The sequence below is a fragment of the Grampus griseus genome, assembly GCF_964374135.1.
Source record: "Grampus griseus genome assembly, chromosome: 9".
Taxonomy (NCBI): Eukaryota; Metazoa; Chordata; class Mammalia; order Artiodactyla; family Delphinidae; genus Grampus; species Grampus griseus.
Genome location: NC_139003.1, coordinates 81,262,347 through 81,282,236, shown reverse-complemented (window position 1 = coordinate 81,282,236; position 19,890 = coordinate 81,262,347). Strand labels below are relative to the sequence as shown.

At 33.7% G+C, this 19,890-nt stretch overlaps 1 protein-coding gene across 1 annotated transcript in view; it reads right to left on the bottom strand.

The window, feature by feature from the left end:
* Positions 1-19,890, bottom strand: part of LOC309827169 (cadherin-23-like) — a gene marked incomplete at both ends in the record, with an annotated part of 116,097 nt that overhangs the window by 20,221 nt on the left and 75,986 nt on the right.

Sequence of the window (19,890 nt, the reverse complement as noted above, 5' to 3'; positions counted from 1 at the left end):
GTGGCTTAAATTTCAAATATGTGGGAGATTCCAGCAATTAGATTGAAAGAGGAACTATATTATCTCTGGGAATGTTTGAATTCTAAGGTTCTTTGACTAAGTAATCTAGGATAGAAAGTATCTGATAAACTTCTTGCCATTATCACCCCCTCCTTCTTGCTGCTAACAGACATTACCATTTTATCCAGTCTCCTGGAGAATATAAACATAGTCTCAAGAGATGTTATCAAAGTATCCCTCAATGAAGACACTACCAATTTATCAGAATAGAATGTGAAACGAAACCAATTTATGTCCTTGATTTAGGAAAATGAAGTGCCTAATTTCACTTAGGCTCTCCTTCCTTTCCTTAGTAATATTTCTTGAATATCCTTGGGCTCCTTAACTTTGAACAGTCTCTTAGAAGCCACCTGAGAGTGCAGAGCAAATCCACTGTCTTTTTTTTTTTTTTCTCTCCAGTGCAATGCAGTTTGGTTTGTTGGATTGCCCACTGGAGGCCATAAAGGGGTACTTGCTAATATTTAAGCCCTATTTTGCTAATTAAATACTGATTTCTTTAAGATTAAAGCTGCTATAACCATATTTCCCTGAAAATGAATTATCCTTAGTCTCCCTCTCTCCCTCCAAATATAGTCCAAGAAAGGGAAAGATATTATCTGTTCTTTCACAATTTCTCTATAGCTGCTTTTGTAATAATAATAACCACAACTAATATATATTGAATGCATAATACATGCTAGATTCTAATTTACCTACATTAGTATATATTCAACAACCCCATGAAAAATGCAGAAGTATTATTCTAAAACAGAAACTGAAAAGAGATAAAATACCTCAGACAGCTATAAAGTGTGTAGGTACCAGAATTCAAAAACAAGATTTTAACCTGTGTGCTATAGTGTCTATTTAAGACTGCTTTCTACTTAATCATAATCAGTTTACACTATTATGACACTAGCCTACTCTGTTATGTGTTCTTATAAAACATTTCTTCTACTATTTAAAAGATATTTGGAATGATTTTAATGCATTTAAATGGGATATTTCTTTATCTTTTAAATGATGGTTCAGTTTATATGCACTCTTAAAGCATTTCTAGTTCTAAGAAACAGTGGATTGTATGTTTTATAACTTCTTCATATATGAGCTGAAATTTTCATAAAATCCCAAATAGGTTTTCTTTGCTATTCAAATATTATTTTTAATTAGGCAAACACATTTAAACTGAAACATTATTTATAAAACACATTTGAAATACAAATATAAGTGTCTACATATCTTTATGAAAAGAAAAATCATTGCCTAGTACTCTACCTAACTTTTCATTTTTTTGTATTAGTTTATTTTTTCCATTTTTGTGGAAAGGAAAAATAATACGTATACAGATATATTTGGAAAAAATGCCTGTAAAAGACCAGATATAGAAAAGATATTGGAGGCACAAACAGAAAACACTGCAGAAATGGATAATCAATACATATAGTAAGATGTAGGTGGAAATTGTTACATCACAATAAAATTTTTCCTTATTATTTTCTGTTTTATTGTATGTTCTTATATTCTGATTATTCCCTGGAGTATAATAAATGATTTCAGAAAAACTGCTTTCCTTTTGGTAATAGAGGTATCATATTACTACTCAGGTACACTGAACTCCACTCAGTATTAGACTGTCTGTGTGCCTGTTATTCCAATTTCATATTATCCTTAAAATCCATACTACGAAGGTGATATTCCTTCCATGTAATGAGTGCTTACTAACCTAACTTCGGGTAAGTGAAGAGAGTCCTTCAGGGAACGATATTATCTGGACCAAGTGGTCTATGCAGCTCTTTTCCTTTTGAGAGTGAGACTGCTCAGTTATTCTATAGATAACTCTGATGCAAATTACAGAGTTGCATACATATATATATACACACACACATATATAGCAATATATAGTGTATATATGTAGCAATATATAGCTAAACATACACACTCATCCATATCTATATCTAGTGGCTCAGATCCTATGATTGAAGAATAGCTAAGATGGTTTTACTGCTCAAAACTGGCCAAGTTCCTCACCTCTACAACTTTGCGCAATATGTTCTCTTCACAGATAATTCCTGTTAGTTTCCTATTAGACTCATTCATTCATTTACCTTTTTCTTCTGTTCTCACATTACTCATTTGTGTAAACTGTTTTATATTTGTGAAAACAGATATACTTGACTACGAATAATATTGACTTGAATATGCAGTAGCTCTTTCATAAATATTATATAGGAAAATGTATTACTTAACTTTAAAATGTCTTGCTCTAAAGCATAACACTTAGAACCCCCAATGGCTTTATTCTGAATGTTCTAGCATAGTACCGTCACTGCAGGGACAGTGTGAAATTATGTAGAGACAACCAGAACTTAAAAAGAAAAAGCAATCTATGGTTACGAGGGCAAAATCAAATGAAAAGGGCATGAGTTAATTAAATGAGTTAAAATTATTCATTAATTTTACTGTAAAGTTTGTTACCCTTAAAAGTCAATCCATCTCATAACTTTAGTGAGAAATTAACAAACCTGAATAGAGTAAAAGCATTATTGAGAAGGATAGAGGATAAGGACCCACAAACAGTCCTCAGTTAGAAGCTGTTTAAAAGCTTTCAGAAAAATCTGTCGTTTGTGGCTTTGATTTATTGGTGGCTTCCAGGTTCATCACTTGACCTTATTTTCTAGACCTGTAATTTTCAGCAGTCTTGTTGGTATCTCCATTGATGAACATGTTGGAAAGAAGAATTCTTTTTTCTCCAACATTATTATGACAAGCCTTTAAGCTAGTTCTTAACATTGAGCACAGGAGATTCTGACAAGCTTGAATCATCAGCTCCTATTTCTGTGGCGCTGTTTCTGTGGCCTGACGTTTAATCTATAATGCCAGTGTTACTTATCAGAATAATTCTGACCAAAGACCATTATTATCCTGACTAACTGAACCTCCAATTACTGGATAATGTAACACATTTACTGCTCTAAATGTTCTCAATTAAAATATTAGAAATATCACTATCATATTGTGAAAATTTACTCAATATGTAGTCTACAAGAGAGAGGGAAACTAAGTTTTAGCTGTTTGTACATTTCAAAAATTTAGAATTATTAAACTTCTGGAATGGTGATGGATGAACAAGAAATTCTTTTCACTAAGAAGAAAAAGGATAGGTAATGCTTTACCTTTCTTGTCACTTGCAATACAAAAATGTAAATAATAAGGAAAGCTAACATAATTCATAACACTATTACTCATACTATAGAATTTTATTATATAAATTTATTAACCAAATTTCAGTAACTAAAAACAAACATAGTCAGTTTATCTGGGAAGTTCCTTCAAACCTGTTCCCAGTTAAAGACAAATAAATTAAGATTATCTTTAAGTAATGAGTAAAAGTCATTTTCAATTTCTCTCTTGTTAATGAAGAAACCAAAGCTATCTATATTTCTTTATTTGTTAATTAAGAAACTATTATTGTCAATATAGAAATTATAATTCTTGAAAATACTATTATTTTTATTTTACCTTCTAGAGATATACTATTTTTTTTAAGTATAGAAAATGTATCAGTTGTTAAAATACAAATAAACTCATGGATCATTTGGACAGTTATGAGCCCTTTTCTTTTTTTTTTTTTTTTTTTTTTTTGCGGTACGCGGGCCTCACTGTTGTGGCCTCTCCTGTTGTGGAGCACAGGCTCCAGACGCGCAGGCTCAGTGGCCATGGCTCACGGGCCTAGCCGCTCCGCAGCATGTGGAATCTTCCCAGACCGGGGCACGAACCCATGTCCCCTGCATCGGCAGGCGGACTCTCAACCACTGCGCCACCAGGGAAACCCATGAACCCTTTTCTTAATATAAATTGAAGTTAAATTAAAAAATGTCAAGTGGAAACTTAAGCTAAGCAAATTTTCTAATAGTAACATGCTATGCTAATATGGGTACTATACACTGATTCTTATTATACAAAACAGGGTACTACATATAAAATAATAAAACTAATAACTCTGCAAGAGGTAATTATAATCTCCAGTATCTTTAGACAGGACAGTCTCTCACAGAAATGTTTAGAAAAGGTGTGAGGCTTTAATATCTAATTTAAAATTATAGGCAACTATTTGTATGAATGTTCACGGGATCCATGGAGACAAATGAGGTTATATATTATACAAAATGTTTTTAAAATCTTGCTTCTCACAGATTGACAAGATAAATAATGATAATATTCAACGGCAAAGTCCTTTTGGTAATTCCACAAATTATAATTCTACAAATATAACACATGCAAGTGTGCAACAAGTTCTTCAAGTTTTCATTTTGGTCTCTAAACATTTATACCCTCCCCGCCAAAAATAAAAAGTGGAATTCTGAATTTATCAAATGGGGCAAAGCTATTTGCAAGTTTTCCAGTTCACAAAATGATCAATTCTAGTGATGAATCACACTGTTTCATGTTATTTTAATTACATTTTACATAAAACCTGTCAAGAACAAATCCATCTTCAAAAGTGAAGGATAATTATACCTTATAAATATTACAAACACATCATTCTTACATTTATACATTACTTATTTGAGAAGAATGATTCTTTAAATTTTTGGTTGACATAAACTAGTCTGTTTTCATTCTCGTTAAAATTATTCCTTAAACTAGTCAGCTTCTGTTATCTACAGTGATTTAATGTTTTAGTTTTAAATACAACTTTAATAATCAAAATTAGTGCATGAAATAACGCCTAAACTCAAGGAGCTTGATTCTATTTGATAAGATAAACCTGGGACACATGAAGAGAAAAACTGTGCTAAACTATGTGTTATTGTTAAAGTTTAGAAGACATAGTGGTAATAGTTGGAAACACCTTATAGAAGCAGTAGGGAGACAATACAGTTCAGAAATGTAAGCCACAAACTCATAGAAATATTTGTGGCTTGTTGGCATTTTGAATAATCAGGAAAGAAAACCTCTGCAAAATTTGGATTTGATTATACATTATATTAAAATAAATGTATACATTATATTAAAATAAATGCAGTTATTAGTTAATGCAAACCCAAATTATCTCATTGACTTTGAAAGTTAGAAGAAACTTAGAGATTATCTATGTCAGAAGTCATTAACTGGTCTACAAAGAAAAGTCTGAGTTGGACTTCTAGAACGTAGCTACTCAAATCCTTTCTAACCACTCATGTCTTCTCCCTGACTAAATTTGTACTTATAGTACAAAAGCGTTATTATTTCAAAAAATAATTCAAATTAATATGTTAAAAACCCAAAGGGATATATATATGGCTAATAAGTTCTAATTTTAAAAATACTTCCAAAACTCTAATTTTATATTTTAAAGACATGGGATAGCTGAGTAGAGGAGATGTTTCTGTATAAAGGCAGGATAGGGATCTTCTCTTGTTTCTCAAAACAGTAAGAAGACAATGTTACATTTACTATACCTGTAGCGGGGGAAGCTATAATCTCTGGAAAAGAACATAAACCAAGATTTGGAAAGGAAGGAGACCCCAGAAGTCATCTGGGGTATAGTTGTGTACAGTAGCTCAAACTACCTGATTCCCAAGCCCCTAAACTGGACAATAACAGTGTGATTTTTTTGTTTAACGTACCATGCTCTCCATTAAATTAAAAATTTAAATTAACATATAATTGTTATATTGTTTGCATGTAATTATATATATAAAATCAATCATAACATTATCAACTAAAAAATTCACATTTATATACTTTTAAAATATAGTTCTAGTAATTGTGTGAAAACATAATAATATATGGCATTAGTGCCTAATCCCAGGAATCTAGCTATGAGATAAAATGTTTTTATATTAAACCTACAGGAAACAGGTATGCTAAATTCTGAGGGACTGTTACAGACTTTCAGAAGACAGGGAGATGGTAGTTAGAAAAGAATTCTTACAGGAGGTAGGGGAGGAATATAGTTCAGAAATTTATAATAGGCCAGGAAAAAATACAGGCATATTGTTTTATTGTGCTTCACTTTATTGCGCTTCACAGATACCGCGTTTTTTACAAATTGAAGGGTGTGGCAACCTTGCATCTAGCAAGTCTATTGGCACCATTTTTTCAAAAAAACATTTGTTCACTTCTAGTCTCTGTGTCAGTTTTGGTAATTCCCACAATATGTCCAACTGTTTTATTACTATTATATTTGTTACAGAGATTTGTGATCAGTGATTTAGATGTTACTATTGCAAAAAGATTATGACTTGCTGAAAGCTCAGGGGTTGGTTAGCATTTTTTAGCATTAAGTATTTTTTTAATTAAGGATGTACATTGTTTGTTTTTAAACAGTGCTATTGCATGCTTAATAGACTACAGTATAGTGTAAATATAACTTATATACACCGTGCATGAGACCACCGATTCAATGAATTGTTAAATAGATTCTAGAAAATATGGTTGAGGATTTGATGAAAACTTCTGAGTAAATAGAGTTCTAGATTCAAAATATAGTTACAGATTACTAAGATTTTTCACTTTCTCAATTAGATTTTAGGTTTAAGACTTTGTTTATTGTTTACATGCACTTTGTATTTGTCTTTTGTAAAGTGACAAAATTTTCAGTATAAACTATATTTTGTGAATGCTTTATGGCTTTATTTTTTCTAGTGCTATTATAATGGATGACACCTGTTGTACGGATGCAGGTCAAGACTGAATGTGACACATTAAACTAAATCAAGAAGAGCTATATTAGCAGCACTATTATTAATATGAGACCTTTCATTTAGGGTAAATAAAGTTTCCGCAGACTGAATGATTTGTTGTTCCCACAACTTTATGCACTTGAATTTGGCTTCTAATTCTTACTAAATTTAATTCAGAATAAAATATTTCTTTAATCTACCTGGTAAAATAGTTAGGTAGCTATTTAAAATAATCATCTGGAACATGCATTGAAATATCTCTTCAAGCTGAATATCAATATTAAATGAGCTTTAAAAATCTCAAATGGAGGGACTTCCCTGGCAGTCCAGTGGTTAAGACCCCAAGCTCCCAATGCAGGGGGCATGGGTTCGATCCCTGGTCGGGGAACTAAGATCCCGCATGCCACATGGCACGGCCAGAAATAAATAAATAAATAAATAATTTTATTTAAAAAAATTCTCAAATGCAAACCCAGGGGAAAAAAATGATGATCCTCATCCAGCTAAAATTAAGGACAGCTGTGGATAGCTCTTAAAAATTTTTAATCAAAATGCAAAAATTTTACCCTGAAATATTCTTCAGTGCCTTGATTTTGTACACCAGTAATTCTTAGCCTGCAAGTGGTTACAGAATCACCAGCATATATTTATTGAGTTTAAGTAAACAAAATGTTTAGTTGAGAATTTGCTCTGTGTGATAATCAGACCAGTTGCTCTGAAGGTCTGTGCTGCTACAAATAAATAGATACTAGGTAAAATATGATGATTAATGCATTCATGGTCTCTAAAGAATTAATATTTTATGATAAAGTGAGAGAGAGAAAGAGAAACTGGAATTCAACTTTGTAAGTAAATGCTAAATCTGACAGTGACCATTTTGGTACTGAGATCCTGAGACTTGAATTTGAAGCCAAGAGAGCTGAAACAAAGGTATTTGTGTTAAGAAAAGCTGCACGAAGGAGATAATAGTAATTTTTAGTAGGTAGTGAGCCCTTTCTCAAAGCAGGAGCAAAAGGTATATTAACTTTGGGAGAAAGCATCCTCAGTTTCATTTCAGGGTTCCTTCGTGGTGAGATCATTCACATATGAGTCAAAACCAAACATCACATAGAGGAGAAAGGCCTAATGAATGAACATTTGCTGATACAACCAATAAGAGGACATTTCCAAAGGTCACTTACTGTTGTCGGAGATCCTGATCCATTTTCAGTGCTGTTGCACTTCCCTGATATTGTCAGAGTCGTGTTCTACCCTGGGGCAGAGTAAGCCTACCTGAGCTGCCTTCTGTTGTTAGGTTGAATGTCAGGAAATGAGGGATCTTCTGTTGGGTGGTCACTGTGTAGTTCCTAAAATCCTGGGGTTCCAAACAAGTTCATCTTCTTCTTACAACCTTTGAGAACTCTCCTTTGATTGTGCCTCATGTTATTTCCAGGGTTTATAGTTGTGCTTAGGAGAGAGGAGTAGGGAGAAAGGGGACTATACCACCTTGACTGGAAGTTAACCTGCTATTTCTGAAAAAGTACCTAATAATTAGTCTATTCTTCAAAACTCCCAGGCCAGGGAGAAGTCAGAGAGAATATTATGAAAGTTAGAGTAGCTTAATTTGCAGTCAGTTCCAGGGCACTCTTTGTCCGCTTAGCAATCATAAATTTCCTGGACATTCACCTAACATTTGATTATTTTTTTCTCTCTCCAGAAAAAAAAGGTGGGAATAACAATTTTTTCTGTTATTTGTCTTTTCTCTATAAAATCGCATTTTCTTCACCTTTCTCAAAAAGTTTAATTTCACATTATTGCCACAAATGCTGTGCTTACCAAATTTCTATTAGACATCTTTGTTCAAAAATGTCAGTTTACTTTTCTTTAGAACCCTGAAATGTTTGCCCAACCCAGTGAATCTGCTTCAAATGAAGTAATGGAGCTATGAATTGATATCATCATTGCCAGTTATTTCTGTCATAATGAGGCTGTAAAAAGGACCTGAATACCTCCCTACTTTGAAGTAGGCACTTTTGTTTGCAATCCCACAAATGGTAAACATTCTTGAACTGCTTGAGAATACAAATAAATACTGTCACGGTCAGAGGGCGGAACACAGTGTGGTAATATCTGAATTTTATATAATATTATTTTGAGTTGAAAAAAAATCTACATCTAACCATGCAGTGTTCCCTACTCCCACCATCCTATTCTTACTCCTGCTTCAAGATACCATCACCGAAGGCAATCTTCATCCTGAAGTTAGTACTTGATAATATCTTGCTTTGTTTTGTTTTCATAACTTTTGAAAGTGAGCATAATGGTGTTGTAAACTTTTGGAACTTATTAACACTTAATAGCTTATTGTTTAGATACATGCATATGGCTGGGTGTTAGTGTGAATCATTCATTTTTAATCGCTCTGCTGTTGTTTGCCCACTGTTCTAACTTATCATCAAGATCCGGAGTATTATTTAGTGATAATCTTGAAGGTACTAATTATATTATTTTAAATGACAAGTAAAAGCAGGCCGTGGAAGAACAATGATAAGAGTTATGAACCAAGGATTACAAAAAAAGTGTCCAAGTTTGTGTCCCTGATGTCAACTTTATAAAATAAATGAAATGGTCCTTTCAGACTTCCAGGAAAATGACAGGAACATCTTCTACTACAAATTGCCTAAAATGCTGAATTTGAGCTTACTGAATTGAATTTAGAAATAAAGGGAAGTCCATAAATACCACTAATGGAAAGGAAACTGAAAGGCAGGGCAAATAATGGTGCAAACTCATTTTGCCCAAACCCTGGAGGATCATCAGATTTACACAAGACATAAACAGTAAGAAGTTTGAAGTTAATTCCCTGGAATAAATAAAAACCACAACCCTGTGTTTGTTCTGGTATGGAGTTCAAATTTACCCTATTGCATACTGTGGGAAATCTTTGGTAAGATTAATATAAAATTTGATCCAGAACACGTGATATTCAGAGAGTGCAGAGCAGAAATAAAGGCAAATCTGTTCTAGAGGGATAATTTTACAAGGCAGTCAGTGGACTTTTCATTAAAAAAAAAATCCCTGAAAAAGATAAGTGCATGATGAAAAATAGCAAAACACAAATAGAACTAATCCTCCAGGAAATGATAATTAATAATCTGAAAGGAACCATAAAAGTATTCCTAAATTGACTGAAGTAAAATTTTAAACATTATAAACCACAAGCAAAGCATAAGGCCTTATGAAAAATATAAGATTTGATAAAATACCACTATTCTTGCATCATTTCATGTTTCATTTGGAATTCATAGTAAAAATCATGTCAAAAATATTTTATATACAGATGGAGTTTATGCTAGTTATAGTTTATAATCTCACCACTGAACTCTACTCTGACTTACTAATTATAAGCAAATAAAGTAAATAAATAAATGCCCAAATACAGAGACTATGACTTCTATTCTCCCCATGTACTGGGAGACTGCTTACAACTTAAGATAAATTTCTACCATTCTACAGCTTTCCCTGAAAGGAAACATAAACACTAACCCCAAATACCTCACAATGCAGGAAACCAATGAAAGTAATCATATCTCTCCCTCTCAAAAACTGGTTTATTTTTGCAAATAACAAGACCATATATCAGTCTGTACCAGGTTTACTAAGAGAAAAAGAAATGGTAACTGAATTACTAGTCAAATATCCCCTTTAACTCAATCATATATATATTTTTTAATTAGGATAAGAGGCAAGACTATATCCCTTAACTGGCAGAGTGGGATTTAAAAGTCATTCCTTTATTTTGTTTTTCTTCTTAGTCTATGGGACCAATTTTCCGTATGGTATTTGTAGTTCTTACAGACAAGTTTGTATTTTGGCTTTCTCTCTTGTAAAACACATGCTCTTGAGTTCTTGGAATCTGATTGAACATCCTCTGTCTCGGAGGATGCCCGGAAGGCGATTTTTATGTTATCTCTGAGGTTTATACACACACAGCCTCCAGCCAGAGACTGGACTTTAATTACTTTAAAAACTTGGGAGGGTTTCCAGTTGTGGCTGGGCATAGATATAATTTTCCCTTTGCCTTTTTTTTTTTCCACACAGATTCTTTGAGCCAAAATAACAAAAAAACGTAATAGTAATGTTTCCCACTCATACTTTCGTTATGCTGTTAAGATTTGCTGCATTGTAAAAAGAAAAGTAGTTTGAACTAAACAACAATAGCATTGAAAATAGAAGCAAACTCATATTCAGGTTCAAACAAATAACAAAAATAAACCCCCAAACCCCTCAGGCTTTATTTCTGCATTTTCTTATTTCAGCCAAAGAAACAAAAGCAAACTCAGAAAGAAAAACTCTGTGTGGGTATATGTATCCAACATTGTTGTCATCCTAATGTTCAAAATCTCATGAGAAATCTCGGTTTCCATAGTGAGTGCAATTGTATGTCTGACACACTAATAGAAGATGGTATGAATGTTGACAGACTAAATAGAAAGCAAAATGGCACTGAAGCCAACATAAGAGTATCTGCTAAATCATAATCTGGAATTTCCTTTGTTATGGTCTGGCAAATTTCCCATTATCAAACTAGAGTAAAATAGTAGAACTACTGGGGATTATCCAGTATTAACTTGTCCAAATCTTTTTTATGCCCCTTAAGCCTCCAATACTATGTCTCTCCCTTTTTAGTATATGACCCTGTCTACATTAATGAAGTAATCAAGGGCATTCAAGATTAGGTCGCTTAAGTTTTATCCTCTAAACATTCTCATGTCCTTTTTTTATTAAAGATATGCTACATATCTGTCATAATTTGCCTTTCATAAAGTACAATTTCTCAAGTAAACTTCAAAATAGCCCTAGAATTTAGATGGGAAAAAAAACATTGCGCCTGTTTTTGCTGAATAAGGAAACAGAGGACAGAGTAGTAAAAGACTTGGGTAAGTTACCAAACAGGTCTCTAGTTATAGGTTTCTGCCTACCAGCCTACACAATCTGGACTCAGAATTTTGGGTTAAATCCTGTATCCATGGCAGGTTCCTGGGTAAGGAACCTTTCAGTTCCTTGTAAAATAGAATAAAAACTGCTTATCTTTTAGGTTTTTGTGAGAATTAAAAGATATATTACATACAAAGCATTTAGAAAAGCACCTGTATTATCCTTAACAAATGTTAACTATTATTATTTCCTGAAAATGATAATGAAATATTGAATATTTCATAAATGAAATATTATTTCCTGATAACGATTTTTTAAAAATTCTTTTGCAGTACTAATACCCCTACTTGTATTACTTTTCCCATTCCAGTCTATAAATAGCTTCCCCATTTAAGTAAGCAGTCTATCCACCGTCTACCTTGGATCTTTTCCTTTCTGTCTACCAGCGTGGTTAGACCGCTTTCTTATATGTAAGGAAACAATCATTGTTACTCTCTCAGGTATCACCTTTTTTCTCTCTCTCTTTTAATTTTTTCAAAGAGCCACAAATCATTTAACTTTCCAGCTGGAAATGACCTTCTAGTTCATCACTCTTGTTTCACAGATTAGGCACATATAGCCGAGAGAAGCTGGCACTTTGTGCAAGGAGCAAGGCACCTACCTGTAGAAGCAGACCAAAGTCTGAAGGGAACAGGTTCCCCGAAGCGAAGAGTGCTCTTTCCTGCCTCTATTTCTGCACCCCAGTTTACTAATCCATTCCCTACCTTTTGGATTTTTGCCCCAGAACTCTTCTAAAAATGAAGACTTTGGCTCACTCTCTTCAACATGTAAAACTTTTGATTTCCTTTTATATCTCTGCCTTCCAATACAATGAATATATTGTTTCCTATTTTGATTCTCATTTTAAAATGCATTCTTTTTTGTCTTACTATCTGAGAGAGAGATATCTTACCAAATTCATTTCAACCTCATTTCTCACTAAACTTCCACCTTTGGTGACTAAATTCTCTCAGTTGGCTTCAATCATAACATCATTGCAAATCATTTTCAAAATAGCTTCATCGATTCAACCTGTATTTTTTGAACCCCAATAATGAGGCAGGGCCTGTGCCACATACTGGGAATGGAATGACAAGAAAGAAGGTCTGGTCAATCTGAGGCCTCAGAGAATTATTGATGTCCTGCAGTTTAACAACCAACTCTACTTTCCTCCCCAAAGGACAAAAACTGATTCATAGAATTTGCCAAATTCCATGGTGTGAATACTTTGAAAATACTCCCACCGTAACTGGTATTACTGCAAGACGTTACCGAAGGCAAAGTAGGGAAGAGCCACTAACAATGGGCTCTTGTGAGTAAGTATGATCTGTCTCTCTAACATGTCAGTGAGCTTATGAATGTTAAACAAAAAAAGCACAAATAAATAAGTTCTTACAAACTACATAAATGCTGTGTCCAACTTTGACTTCTTTCATAAGGATTTACAAAGAGCCTAGGTTAATTTTTCCATTATAGACCATGAATCCTCACAACAGTCATCATGTTTGTTTTTTCCCCTTATTTCAGGAAAAAACCCAATAATTTTAAAAGATAAAACAATTGTTACTAAAACTATTATTTGGAAGTTAGTCACTCTTTGATCTGTGAGCACCTTTTTTGTTTTAAATTAATAAACTTTATGGTTTAGAGAAGTTTAGGTTTATGGCAAAATAGAGCACGAAGTACAGAGAGTTCCTTTATAATCCCTTTACCCACACATGCAAAACTCCCTCACTATCGACATCGTGCATCACAGTTGTACATTTGTCACAGTCCAGGCACATATAAGGACACATCATTATCCCCTAAGTCCATAGTTTACATTAGGGTTCACTCTTAGTGCTGTACATCTTATGGGTATGGACAAAAGTATAATAAGTATTCCTCATTGTAATATCATACAGAATACTTTTCCTGCCCTAAAAATCCTCTGTACTCTGTCTGTTCATCTATCCTTCCCCCATAAACCTTAGCAACCACTGATAATTTTCCTGTATCTATAGTTTTGCCTTTTCCAGAATGTCATGTAGTTGGAATTATATGGTATGTAGCCTTTTCAGATTGGTTTCTATCACTCAGTAATATGCATTTAAGTTTTTTCCTGTCTTTTGGCTTGATAGCTCATTTCTTTTTAGTGCTGAATAATATTCCATCATTTGGATATACCACAGCTTTTTTATCCATTCACCTGTTGAGGCATATCTTGGTTGCTTCAGGTTTTGACAATTATGAATAAAACTGCTATAAACATCCATTTGCAGGTTTTTGTGTGGAGATACATGTTTTCAGCTCCTTTATGTAAACACCAAGGAGTATGATTGTTAAATTGTATTGTAACAGTATGTTTAAGCTTTGTAAGAATCCACCAAACTGTGTTCCAAAGTGGTTGTACATTTTCCATTCCTACCAGCAGAGAATGAGAGTTCCCATTGCTCCACATGCTTGCCAGTATTTGCTGTGGTCAGAGTTTTGGATTTTGGCCATTCTAGTAGGCGTGTAGCAGTAGCTCGTTGTTTTATCTTGCAATTTCCTAATGACGTATGATGTTGAACATGTTTTCATATGCTTACTTGCAATCTGTATATCTTCTTTGGTGAGGTGTTTGCTCCAGTCTTTGGTCCATTTTTTAATCAGGTTATTTTCTTATTGTTGAGTTTTAAGAGTTCTTTGGACATATTGATAACAGTTCTTTATCAGATATGTCTTTTGCAAAGATTCTCTCCCAGTATGTAACTTGTCTTTTCATTCTCTTACCTTCATCTTTTGCAGAGCAGAAATTTCTTTTTTTTTAAATTAATTAAGTAATTTATTTATTAATTTATTTTTGGCTGTGTTGGGTCTTCGTTTCTGTGCGTGGGCTTTCTCTAGTTGCGGCGAGCGGGGGCCACTCTTCATCGCGGTGCGTGGGCCTCTCTGTTGCGGCCTCTCTTGTTGCGGAGCACAAGCTCCAGACGTGCAGGCTCAGTGGTGTGGCACACGGGCCTCGTTGCTCCGTGGGATGTGGGATCTTCCCAGACCAGGGCTCGAACCCGTGTCCCCTGCATTGGCAGGCAGATTCTCAACCACTGCGCCACCAGGGAAGCTCAAAAATTTCTAATTTTAATTAAGTCCAGCTTATCTATATATCATGTCTCTTGTGATGTATCTAAAAAGTCATTACCATACCCAAGGTCACCTAGCTTTTCTCCTTTATTATATACTGGGAGTTTTAGAGTTTAAGGTTTTATATTTAGATCCATTTTAAGTTACTTTTCATGAAAGGTGTAAGGTCTGTATCTAGATGCATTTCTTTGTGTGTAGATGTCCAGTTGCTTCAGTACCGTTTGTTGAAAGACTATCTTTGCTCCATTGTATTGCCTTCCATCCTTTATCAAAGATCAATTCATCTGTTTATGTAGGTCTATTCCCGAGCTCTCTGTTTTCTTCTATGATCTATTTGTCTGTTCTTTCACCACTATCACCACTGTCTTGTTTACTATAACTTTATTAGAAGGCTTGAAGTCCAGTGGTGTCAGTCCTCAAACATTGTTCTTCTCCTTCAGCATTAGTGTTGGCTATTCTAAGTCTTTTACCTCTGCATATAAACTTTAGGATCACTTTGTTGATATTCATAAAATAACTTGCTGGGATTTTTATTGGGATTGCATTGAATCTATAGATAAAGTTGGGAAGAACTGACATCTTGACAATATTGAATCTTCCAACCAAAGCATTTTGTTCGTAGGTTTTAGTGCAAATAATTTCAGCAGCAAAATTCCTAAAACTAATCTCTAATGCCATACTGAATGCTGTAATAGATAAATTTTTAAAGTATCAGCATTAAAAGTTAATGTCTAAGAGATTAGATTATTCACTAATATCTGTATTACTTAAGCCACAATTATTGTACTTAAATTTCTTCCTTTTATTTTAATCTCAATTATCTATTATCTGTGTACATTATTTCCCAATGCATGCTCTAAGGAACATAGATATGCCATAAAAATTTGGTCTATGGAAAATGAGTTTGGGAACTACTATATAATACAACTTCCAACCCCCTCAGAGATTCAAAATGCATATTAACCTATTAACTACCCCAAGAATCTGAGCAAAGGATAAAAATTTTTTTAATGTGATTGGTTCTGTATTTTCTTATATGTACCTCGATCTATCTATCCATCCATTTTACATTTTGCTTAGTTCTAAATTGATCAGTGTTATTGCATTTTGTCCAAATTTTCCAAATAGCCTTCACCAAAACATATGTTTATTATAGTAACTTGGTAAATGAACATTAAATTACATAAGTTAGAGAGAATTTCAGTCCCTATATGGGACCATTCCATGGAAGTTGTTTAAAACTCAGGTAGTTGTAGTAATAGCAAAACAGAGATAGACACTGAAATTTACTTTGCATTTACTATGTCCCAGGTGCTTTTCTGGATATAATCATTCCCAAAACCTTTTAAGTGAGTACTATTGTTAGCACATGTTCCTTGTGAAGAAAGTGAGACCCACAGAGTTTCTTAAGGTATACAGTCTATAAAGGCAAAATGGTGATTACTACCAGGTGTATCTAATGCCATGTTCTATCTACTATTTTAAACTTCCTTTCCAAAATAGAATTGACCTAGATGATATATGAGACTGTTATGGATTGAATTGTGCAGCTCCCAAAAGATAAGATCAAATCCATTCCCCTGATATCTGTGAATCTGATGTATTTATGGAAATAGACTTTTTCAGATATAATCAAGTTAAGATGAAGTCTCATTGGAGTAGAGTGGGCACATAATACAGTGTGGTATCATTATAAGAAGGGGAGAAGAGACACATAGTATACTAGGATGAAGGTATAGATTGTAGAAATGTACTTACAAGCTAAGAAAGGACAAGGATTGTTAATGACAACAGAAGCTAAGAGAAAGGCATGGAACAGTTTCTCCCCTAGAGCATTCAGGAGAACATGGCTCTGGGGATACCATGATTTCAAACTTCTAGGCTCCAAACTGTGAGAGAATATACTTCTGTTGCTTTAAACCACCTAGTCTGTGGTACTTGGTTGTGGCAGTCCTAGAAAACTAATAGCAGTATTTAAATCTAATAGGATACACTTATTGAATATTTCTTATATTTTCAGAAATGTTTACAGATTATTAGGAAATGGTTGATATAGAATATAAATCTCATCCCCAAGATTGCAATGTAATTTAAAATAATTAAAGCCATTTTCAAGTTAATGTATCTAAAATAATAATAATAATATAAAAATTCTTAAGGCAATAAATATACATGTTTTCATTTAAAAATGTGTCATATATGCTTACTTGTTATCAATTTTGCTAAAATTTAAATTAAATTAAAAACTGCATTTCTCATAAACAATATATTATAAGAAATAAGTCCTGTGATTTATTTCTCCCCCACTTGCCCATGTAATACTTAGAGAAGAATTTTAAGTTGGCAAGACGGGAAATGTCATTTTATGTTCATCTTTATGTCTTTTGTTTAAAGTAATTGTCAAATTCTCTCTCTCTCAAAAAACTGTGTTTTCCCAGATACCATAGTTTCTTGTTATATGTAAAATCTTGCATAACATTGAGTCATTACCCCCAGGACAATTGTATTCCAGTAAAAATATATAAAGGATGAGGAAAAATTAGAGACAGTGTTTATCTCAAGAAGTTGATCACATAAATCACTTAATATTGGAATAAAAATACCAACATAATAATTGCACAAATATTTCACCTCAATTTTTATTATCAAAGCATATTTTTTAATATTGTTGAAGCTGAAATAATTATTGCTGAAATAAATAATTATTAAATTTTATCCAGAAACTTCTGAGTTTCTTTCTATTTTATCATTCACTAACACTGGAAAAATTAGGAAACAATTAGTTAAGCATATAGTTTTACAGAAAATTAACTGGTAAAATTTTATATTGATAATTTTTTCAAGAAAAAGTTCCTTATGTAAATGTTTATGTACTCTTATAACCTAAATAAAACCATAAGCACATCCAAGAAAGCTTGTCTTGATGTTATAAAAAGGTTGTTGGTTACTCTCAAAGTCATAGGGACATAGAGATGGAAAGAAATTTGTGAGAATTCCAACTATTTGGGAAAATCCAGCTGTCATCCAGAAAAATTCTGCATAAGGCACAATAGGCTAGACTATGTTGCAGTAACAGTTAAACCATGAAATCTGATTGACTTAACAATGAACAAGGTTAATTATTGCCTATGTTACAATCGAACATGTTAGGTGGGTCTTCTTGGAGGCTCTTTTTCAAGCAGTGACTTCCATCTTGTAATGTTTTCATCTTAAGAGATGGCCTTTGAAAATCACCTAGCAAAGGGAAAGTGGACAACTGTGCTGGAGTTTCCACGGCCAGACTTGGGAAAGGGCTTCAGCCCACATTCTGGTTACATGGCTGTAGTCTCACTGAAAAGTAGCCAGAAAATGTAGTCTTCCTCTGTCCCCAGAAAATAAAACAGGATCTGGTGAACACAAAGCATCATGTCTGCCATTACCAACTTCAAATCTACACATTTAGGGAACCACTGATAATCACATTGCTTTTCAACTTCAATAAGGCAAGTCTCTTTTGTATAAAATGAGAGAAGAAGAGATATCAGGGTTTTCTTAGGTTTTCTCCAGCCCCCAAATTCTCAAACTCAATGACAGTAAATACTAAGGCTCTAATTTTTTTTCCTATTCAGAATTCCAATTGAATTTATAGTCATATATCTATTCAGCAAGTAATTAAGGAAATCCTATGCTTAATGCATAGAAATAAAAGCTGCATAAGAACGAATTCAGAATCCAAGGACTTAACAACTTAATAGAATTTAAAAAATGATCTTTATAATATAAGCCAGAAAGATTTTATTGACCAAATATAGATATAGAAGACTTTGGAACACTGAGAAAAGAGCAATTAATTTTCAATTCAGAGATCTACTAGAACTGTGTGTGTGAGATGGTTAATTTAAGTGTCAACTTGACTAGGTCATGGGGTGCCCAGATATTTGGTTAAACATTATTTCTGGGTGTGTCTGAGAGCGTGTTCCTGGATGAGATTATCATTTAAACTGGGGGACTGAGTAAAGCAGATTGCCTTGCCCAATGTGGGTGAGCATCATCCACTGCATACAGCTCCTGAGTAGAACAGGAAGGTAGAGGAAGAAGAAACTGCTGTCTTTGCCTGACTGATGAGCTGGGACATTTTTCTTCTCCTTCCCTCACACTGGGACTTACACCATTGGTGCCCCAGGTTCTCAGACCTTCAGACTCAGGCTGGAGCTACACCACCAGCTTTCCTCAGTCTCCAGCTTGCAGGCAACAGCCATGGGACTTGCAGCCTCCATAATCATGTGAGCCAATTCCTTATAATAAATCTCTTTATTTAGGAAATGGGTGGATAGCTAGCTAGCTGGCTAGGTAGGTAGATATAGAGATATATATTTCTCTGGAGAACTCTAATACAGTGCTTTTTTTCTTTTGTTTCCTTCAGCTTGCATTATTTAAAATTTTTTTCTCAAAGTGTGATCTCATCCATGTTATAAATAAAATCTGTATTAAGTTAGTTCTTTATGCTATATTTTAAAGTTCTTTAAACTGTGCCATATTTAGTACATGAAAGAAATTGATTTACAGTTTCAGTTTCATAATAACATAAACAATGCAAGAAGCATTATGCTTTTTAAAAATATGCAAGCTTAGTGAATTTCATGCTGTAGCATTATTCTATAATCTGCAAAAAAATAAAAACATTTGAAGTGCCTAGCCATCATATTTAAATAGTTTCTGGCCTTTGTTTTAATGATTAAATGACGAAAATCCAATCTTAATCAAGTATGTAGACTCAATAGAACAATAATTTCCATCCATTTTTTCCCCCAGTTGTGGAAATGCTTCTAGTTTATTCATTTACCAAACACTCATATGGTACTTACTATGAGCCAGTCAGTGCTTTACAAATACTCACTTTTTAAAATCTCATCTCTGCCTTCTGGGGTAGGAAATATTTATTGTCATTTTGATGAGGAAACGAGGTTTTAGTAACCTGCCCAAGAGATTCAATAACATGCCCAAGGTCACAAACACAGCTTAAACAGCATGCAACGGCATGAAAGATATTTGGCAATGCTGTCATCTCTAAATCCGTATGGATATAGTTGCTGGCTCTTGTGGTTAATAGGCATTTAGGTTAAAAAAATATATAGATCCAATATCT